This window comes from Gorilla gorilla, chromosome 1 (assembly GCF_029281585.2).
Source record: "Gorilla gorilla gorilla isolate KB3781 chromosome 1, NHGRI_mGorGor1-v2.1_pri, whole genome shotgun sequence".
Lineage (NCBI taxonomy): Eukaryota > Metazoa > Chordata > Mammalia > Primates > Hominidae > Gorilla > Gorilla gorilla.
Window position 1 is genome coordinate 99,214,616 of NC_073224.2, and position 9,637 is coordinate 99,224,252.

Genomic DNA, 9,637 nt, shown 5'->3' on the forward strand with positions numbered 1-9,637 from the left:
CATTTTATGAGGCCAGCATCATCCTGATACCAAAGCCTGGCAGAGACACAACCAAAAAAGAGAATTTTAGACCAATATCCTTGATGAACATTGATGCAAAAATCCTCAATAAAATACTGGCAAACCAAATCCAGCAGCACATCAAAAAGCTTATCCACCATGATCAAGTGGGCTTCACCCCTGGGATGCAAGGCTGGTTCAATATACGCAAATCAATAAATGTAATCCAGCATATAAACAGAGCCAAAGACAAAAACCACATGATTATCTCAATAGATGCAGAAAAGGCCTTTGACAAAATTCAACAACCCTTCATGCTAAAAACTCTCAATAAATTAGGTATTGATGGGATGTATCTCAAAATAATAAGAGCTATCTATGACAAACCCACAGCCAATATCATACTGAATGGGCAAAAACTGGAAACATTCCCTTCGGATGCCCATTCTTTTATTCACTTGCTTAACTGTTCTGGTTAGAACTTTCAGTCCTATATTGACTAAAAGTGGTCAATATAGGCTTCATTGTCTGCCTCCAGATATTAGTAGAAAGGCTTTCAATTTTTTTTGCTCAGTTTAATATTAGCTATAGGCTTGTTATATGGCTTTTATCGCATTGTAATATGTTCCTTCTATACCCAATTTGTTGAGGGTTTTTATCATGAAGAGGTGTTGAATTTTATCAAATGATTTTCAGCATCTATTGTAATGATCCTACTTTTTTTCTCCTTCATTCTGTTGATGTAACATTATCATGTTTATTGATTTGCATATAGTGAAATATCTTTGCATCCCTGGGATGTATCCTACTTGACTATGGTGAATGATCTTTCTAATGTGTTGCTGAATTCTGTTTGCTAGTATTTTGTTGTGGATTTTGCATTTATGTTCATCAGAGATGTTGGCCTATAATTTTCTTTTTTTGTTGTTTCTTTTTCTGGTTTTTATATCAGAGTATTTCTGGCCTTCTAAAATGAGTTTCGTTGTATTCCCTCCTCTTTGATTATTGAAATAGTTTGAGTAGAATTGGTATTAGTTCTTCTTCAAATGTTCTGTGGAATTCAGCAATAAATCCATCAGGTCCTTTGATTTTCTTTGATGGCAGAATTTTTATTACTGCTTCCATCTCATTACCTCTTATTGATCTATTCTGGTTTTCTGTTTCTTTATGGTTCAATCTTGGTACCCCTTTTGCTATATAACACAGATTCTAATATGTTGTTCTTCTATTTTCATTTTTTTCAATAAGTGTTTAAATTTCTTAATTTATTCATTGAACCATTGATCTATCAGAAACACGTTGTCTAATTTCCAGGTATTTGTGCAGGTTTCGTTTCTCTTGTTATTTCTAGTTTTATTCCATTGAGGTCAGAAAAGATACTTGACATGATTTCTACTTTTTCAAATTTGTTAAGACTTGTTTTGTGATCTAAAATATGGTCTATCCTGTAGAATCTTTCATGTGCTGGTGAGAAAAATCTGTATTTTGCAGCAGTTGGATGAAATGTTCTGTAAATGCGTGTTAGGTCCAATTGGCCTAGATATAGTTTAACTCTGATGTTTCTTTGTTGATTTTCTGCCTGGAAGATCTGCATATGGTCATAAATGGGATGTTGACGTGCTCCACTATTATGGTGTTGCAGTCTATTTTTATTTTTCTATTATCTATCTATTAACAAATTGTTACTATAACAATCACAATTTAGCATTTCTTATAGAAAAGGTCTGATAAATTTCTTTACTTATGGGGGCCAGAAGGGGTTCTGGGAAAGTCTTTGTCTCCCTTATTCCTAAAGGATAACTGTGCTTGGCACAGTATTCTTGGGTTTTTTCCCCCCTCCCTTAGCACTCTGAATATATCATCCCATTCTCTTTTGGCTTGTGGACTTTCTGCTAAGAAGTCTGCTGCCAGGTGTATTGGATTTCCCTCATATGTTATTTGCTTTCTTCTCTCACTGCTTTCAAGATCTTCTTTTTCAGTTACAATTTGTCTTGTGGCATTACAATTTGGGTTGAATCTGATTATAATCTTTGACCTTCCTATACCTGAATATATAGATACATCAATATCTGGATCTATCTATCTAGTTATCATCATCATCTATTACTTATCTATATCTAGCTTTTCAAAGTTTGAAAACCCTTCCATGATTACTTCTTTAAATAATAACACTATAATAACACAATAATAATACCACTTTGCCTTTCTCCAGTTCCCTTTTTCACTTGAATAACCTGAGTATTTCCTTTTGATGTTGTCTCATAGATACCATAGGCTTTGTTTATTCCTTTTAATTCTTTCTTTTTATCTCCTCTGACTGTGTACTTCCAAATAAACTGTCTTCAAGCTCACTGATCATTCTGTCTGATCAATTCTGTGATAATCTCTACTGCATTTTTTGTTTCATTTATTGCATTTTCAGCTCCAAGGATTATGATTTTTGTTATTATTTCAATCTCTCTATTAAAATTATCTGACAAATTTATGAATTGGTTCTCTGTGTTTTCCTGAAGTTTTTTGAGTTTCCTTAAAACTGCTATTTTGGATTTTTTGTCTTAGAAATCACACATCTCCATTACTTTAGGGTAGTTTCTGGTGTCTTATTTTGTCTCATTGGTGAGGTCATATTTTTCTGAAGTTTCTTGATCTTGTGGAGGTGCAAAAATGTGTGCACATTAAGATGTTAAGTATTTGTTTTATTACTCACAGTCTGGCTTTTTGCGTGCCTGTCCTTCTTCAGAGGTCCTTCTAGGCATTCTAAGCTTTCTGACGGTTGTGTTCCCTGACCGTGTGACCACTGCAGCTGTCTCAGCACTAAGAAGATTTTCTAATCTCAGGCTTTCTGTGAGTCTCATGAGGACTCTGATACAGCTTTCCAGCCCAGGTGGATCTGGAGAAGACCCAAGGAAAGTACTGGGCTGCATGAAAACACTGGCCAGGGACCTTGGGCCAAAAGTCTGCCCTGTTGGCCTTGATTGGCATCCCTCTCCCAGCAAGTTCCTGCACAGCTGAGATAGTTCCCCAATTGCAATAGGAGGTGCCAGAGCTGAGACTGAGACCCCTCAGGATCCTCTGTAGTACAGAGCCTGGAGAGCCCATCTCATTCATCCAGTCAGATATGCCTATTTTAGCAGGTCTGAGAACAGATGAGATAGTTCCCCATCTGTAGCAAGAGGAACCAGAGCTGAGATTGGGCCCCCCTGGGATCCGGTACAGGACAGAGGCTAAGGAGCCCATTGGTAAGGGTTAAACTCCCAGGCTATGAGGTATGGGTGAATCTTCCTCTGGGTCCTTATATAAGCAGTTTTGATGTGGGACCTCAGCTGAAGAAGGCTGCAGCAGGGCAACCAGGCAACTTTCAGGTTCACTGCCAAGACTGGTGTCAGCAAACAGATGAACCTTTCTGCCAAGGCACTGGTGTGCACAATTTCTTCTCAGACCCTTGACAGGTAGTTTTGCTTGCAAACTCAAAGCCAAACAGAGAAGTAATTAACCCCCTTAGGGCACTGGATTATTTCTGGACTCGAACCCAGAAGCAATACTGGCAAGGCAGATCAGCCACCTGTATATCTGTCTGCACTCTCAAAATTTCCTTCTTAGATCTTTAGCTCCACTGGGCTTTTACAAACTCCTATCTATGAGCAGAATATCTTCTATTCTGCCATCTTGGTGACATCACTTTGATCAGTTTCAGCTTTCTTTGAATGAGTGTTTGCATGGCATATCTTTTTTTTTCTCCTCTTACTTTTAACATACTGATATCATTAGTTTTAAAGCCAAGCAAGGTGGAGAATTGTGGTTGTGAGTGTCCAGTTGCCAGTCTGCTCCTCCAGCTAAGATATTCCCTCCACCACCCTCTGCCCTCTTCCTGTTTCTCCTCCACCTAAATGTCCATGCTGAAAAGCCCTACACAAATTACATTATCCCATTATTCATAGAGGACCTTTATTTTTCTTGACTACTGATTTTCTGAGATCCTCTCTCTCAACCCTCTTTCTTCTCAGTTTATCTCCCATTCTCATTTATGTCTCAGTCAAAATATCATGTTTTATTCTTCTTGGTGTCATAGGGGTCCACTCAGCCCTAGATAGCACCTAGTTGCCCAGCTTTAGCCAGTGTACTGCAATGATAATTATTTCCTTTGGGTTGATGTTTCAGGACTAGACTCAAGGGGGAGAAGACATGTGGGTAAGGGACCAGGGACTGAGGATTGGAGGAGTCTCCTCACCACTTCAGCCCTGCTAATGTTCTCAAGACAAGAATGATGACAACAAGTGATATTAATTTTACTCATTAAAGTTGATTACCATTGACAGAGACCAAGACATATTGCTTATCATGTCACAAAGATACAAGCCAAAACATATTCAAGAGCTAGAAAAACAAATTCCACCTCTCCATGTAAATAGCTACAAAGTCACATTGCAAATATATGGATTCAGGGAAGGGAAGAATTTGTGGCCATTTTTATAATCTACCATGGGTCCTGAAGAGTTGAATGTAGTCTGGACAAATTAGTAAACAGAATAGAGAGGTGACCCTATTGTGATTGGTGCTAACATTGAACTTGTTATGAAATTTAAATTCAAGATGGTAATATTTTGTAACGACAGATAACTTAAATCTTATTATATTATCCACCAGAATCACTCTGCACTAATGAGTTAAAAACAGAGCACATCTCAAAATCAGTAATTAAAACCATGAGTTAGATATATTCCTGAGGTTAGAAGCACAGACGGGTTAGCACTTTGCTTGATGAATTAGATGCAAAGTATGGTGATCAGCTATACATGAATTCTAGGTGGCTTGCTTGTGGCATGGTGAATTGAAAAAAAACTCCTTCATTTCACCCAATGAACAATATTGGTCTTGGCTCCTTACCAAAGATTAGATCAAATACTTGGCCTTTTTATTGAACAATACAACCCATTTAAACACTTTGAATCTTTCTCAGATAAACATTTATGAATAGTTACCGAAAATGATAATCCTATTCACTGAAATCAGTTTCCAGAAATAAAAGGATTGAATTACATATCCTAAATTGCTGAATTGAAAAGTGAATTCAGAAAGTAAAAATCTAAAAATAAACCACCATGGTTGAATTGGCTTTTTTCAATTAATATTGATAGCGGGGCTGAAGAGTTACAAATAGCAATAATTATAGAAGTAGGGAGGACAATACTGAAAAACAATATGGCAATGTAGGAATGCCAGAAATCTACAAATATCTCAGAAGAAGCTATCCTAAATATAAAACTATTGTGCAAAGTTTCTATCCATGGGCAGAGTGCCTACATTTGCAAACAGCAATTTGCCTTTATAAAACAATAAAACTAAATATTGCAACCATTTAAAGGATACAAAACTGAATCCTGTATTGCACATACACTGTGAAATGTAAGTTTTGCCACTGATTTCTTGGTGCAAAAGAAGAGATGTAAACTTTTTAGTCCCCAGTTCAGAAATAATAAATAATAAAGGAAAAATTAAAAATTAATTGTGTCTGCATTCCAATTGTATTTTTCAAATGTGGATTTAAAATATAACCTCCGATAAATGTTTGCATTAAGTTACATACATATCCAATAGCTCAGCAAAAATAATCAAATTTTATTAAATTTTGGCAGTTAGTTTTTCTTACACATTACTTTCTTTATTCTACATTGCCTACCTGGCTCTCATAGGTTTTGAATTTGCACCCCCTGAAACAGGCTGAATCAGATTAAAACTGGTGCCAGGGGCACCAATCTACAAAAAGTAATCAAACCAGGGTTAATCAGTAAAATGTAAACTTCCTCCACTCCCATGAAATGGAGCTCATCGTCCAGTTTAATTTTTTAAATACACCTCTCTAAAGCAAACTTCTCTGTTGAATGTTTTTGTGATGTGCAGTTCCAGCTAAAAATGAGTAGTTATAGATAAAATTTGGAAGCCATAAAATGCTTAGCTTAATGTTGTTTACCAGTGGATGCATGATTTTACTTTAACACCTAATTTTTAAATTCTTCAATATACAGTCTAATAAATTGCCTGGTTTGAGAAATCTTGAAATCTAAAAGTTATGATTTTAAAACTTTTATTTTGGTGATTCTTTTTCAAGAAATTAACTCAGTTTTGGCAAATCGAAATGAATGTAGTAGAAAATCAGTTTATACATAAAGTGAATTAATGGAAAAGCAGTATCTCCCTTCCCCTTCTAGGTAAGTGTTCTGTGCCTCCCTAACTTTTGCAGAGGCCCCGGCAACAGTGCAAGTTGAGGTCTTCCTAGTATACATCTGAGGATTTAAAAGTTATAAATCAGCCGGGCGCAGTGGCTCAGGCTTGTAATTCCAGCACTTTGGGAGGCCGAGGCGGGCGGATCACGAGGTCAGAAGATCGAGATCATCCTGGCTAACACAGGTGAAACCCCGTCTCTACTAAAAATATAAAAAATTAGCCGGACTTAGTGGCGGGCGCCTGCAGTTCCCACTACTCGGGAGGCTGAGGCAGGAGAATGGCGGGAACCCGGGAGGCGGAGCTTACAGTGAGCGGAGGTCGCGCCACTGCGCTCCAGCCTGGGCGACAGAGCTAGACTCTGTCTCAAAAAAAAAAAAAAAAAAGTTATAAATTAATCTAATAAGCTAATAAGATGTGTTTTATTCTCCTACTTTGACAAATATACCTTCATAATGACCTAGAAGTCTGGGTTCAAATATAACATTTTAAGATAATGGGAGTTTTATACTACAACAAGGCATGACAAGGAAAGCAGGCTCTGGTCTCCTGTTTCAAGCTTACAGCTTCCTACTTCTCTTCCTGCTCGCAGCTCCATCCCATAGTACAATACATTGGAACGAGCCAGCCTGCACATCCAAGCTTCTGACACATCCCTCTAACAGCACTGCCTTGGCCAACCCTCAGGAAAAACTGACCAAATATGGCTAAATGTTAATAACTGATAACTCTCAGTGAAGAGCAGGTAAGTATTTATTGTACTATTCTTGCCATTTTTTGAAAGGTTTAAAATTTTTTGAAATAAAAATATTGGGGAAATGAAAGTTTTCTTGTTAACGTCTCCAAGTAACAAGATGGATTTGCCTTCAGCTACATAGCTTGTAAGTGATGAAGCAAAACCATAGCCAGGCCTTAGAGTTCAAATCTGGTGTCCATTTCACACCCTCTACTACATAACTGTGGATCTGTGAATCTGGAATAGAGGGCACTAACAACTTGCGATTCTGTTCTCACTTTGGACAAGTTTTTGAGCAAAAAGATCTGTATGTTCATGAAGATAGAAGAGTCTCGACTTAGAACAAGAAATCATCTCAGAAACATCTCTAAAACAAAAGGAGATTATATTTTACCACTGAAGGCTAGAAATATTATTATCTGTAGTCATGGAAAATAAAATGCGGCTTCTAGATGGCACCAGCCTACAAATAAATGTAATTGAGCTTCTTCACTGCCTTTTCTTTGAAGTTCAAAGTTGATTACTCCAAGCGGCTGTTCCTCCATCACTAACAAATGGCCATAGAAATCATTATGTATACAGCCACTGATTTGGGAGAAGAGTCTTTTAACAGCAAGAACAACAAATTTATCTTTCCAGTATTTTTCCCACCCATAAAGCACTGACAAGACCACAGACTCCCTGTCACATAGTTAAAAATGTATGATTCTCCCGTAGTAGTAAAGACCATACTCAGCACTCAGATCTTGGTTTCTAAATATCAGTCTCTACTGAAAGGAATTGGGGCTCCTTGAAGAAGTGGCTGATTCTAGAGTTGGGGCAGGAAAATGTAAGATGAGCCAGGAGCATCTCGTAGTGCCAGACAGTACAGAAATGTTCCAACAAGGAAAAGGATGAGGGTTTCTCAAAGGCACAAAGAAGAAGCTGACCTGAAAGAGCTCCCAATCACCAAAGCTGGATCAATTTGAACAACAAAATAAATAAAGCATTATATTGTTACCAAAGTTTAAAGTAAATATACAAATCTATAGTGATATAAATAAATGATTGAATGGATGAATACATGAATAAGTAAAGAAGAACAAGGAGACAAATCCCCCTACCTCACCTCTCACCCTGACCGTGGGCTGGACTTGCTCCCAAACGAAAGAATATAGAAAAAGACAAACAGTAATTTTACATCGAAGAAACCTGGCAAACACTACATTAACCAAGTGATCACAATTTACATTACCAGTGATAAGTCATGTTGAGATTCCATACCCCCAATGTGATGAGAAGGACACTCTACCGCTGTGGTATTCTTTGTGAAAACTCATAACCCCAGTTTAATTATGACCAAAACATCAGACAAACCCAGATTGAAAGACGCCGCAAACTACCTAGCCAGTACTCCTCAAAACTGTCAAGGTCATGAAAAACAAGGAAACACTGAGAAACTCACAGACGGAGAAGAGACGTCTGTGAGCAAAGATAGCTGAATGTAATGTAGTATCTTAGAGGGGATACTAGAAGAGGAAAAAGGTGTCAATGGAAAACTGAAACTAGCTGGATAAAGCCTGTAATTAATAGTAATGTAGAGACGGAGCAAAGATAACTAAATGTAATGTAGTATCTTAGAAGGGATACTAGAAGAGGAAAAAGGTATCAATGGAAAAACTGAAAAAAGCTGGATAAAGCCTGTAATTAATAGTAATGTAGCAATCTTGGTTTCTTAGTTTTGACAAATGCACCCCCATGATGTGAAATGATAACTGTAGGGGAAATTGAAACAGGTGAGGGCTTCCTATATGGGAACTCTTTGTATTATCCTTACTATTTTATATAAATCTAGAATTACCCCAAAATGAAAATTTATTTTTTAAACTGTAAAGATTTAAATGTTTTTCAAAAAAAAATTAGAAAAGTTTCAAATTTTCAGTTTCTTACATTCTCATTGAAAACAATTATTTTTGTCCTTTGTTAATATAAAATCTAAAAGTTCCTGGTTAGTCAAGCAATTGCTTAATAAATCATGGCATATGTACTTCCTGGCTGATGTTTCAAAGTACAAACCACACTTCTGGCACCAATAACTAAAATATTTCTGTTAGTGACTTAAATACCACAACAAAAATAGTACTTGACTGACGTAAACTTAAACATTTACACAGTAGTTGTAAATAAATATGATTTTTGTGTTTGGACATCTTGTATAACATCATAAATGTGAAATTTTATTTTGCTAATTGAAATCTATTCATTCAACAAAACTTACGGTAGAAACAAGAAAACAGGCAATATGATTTCAACTTCCCTCAATCCTTAGTCAGTCAATAAATATTGGAGTTCTAAACTCATGCTAAATACTATTTTCCAGTGTTATAAGGAATACAAAAATGTTGGTAGGATATTATGTCAATTATAAAGTGCTTTTTAGTTCATTATACTTGTTACTTCTAGTATTACAGAATAGTTCTCAGCACAGGGACTAAGCTGAGAGTTCTATGTCATTAATGTATTCATACAAACATCAATAACAACATCCACTTCAGCTGGACATTATTTTTATCTCCTTTTTACCAGTGTGAAAGAGGCTAAGTACTTGACCAGAGTCACCCAACTAGCAAGAGGTGAAGTCAAGATTTCATCCAGATGTGTGGGATTCTGCAGATCAGGTTCTTGACTGCCATTTTATACCCT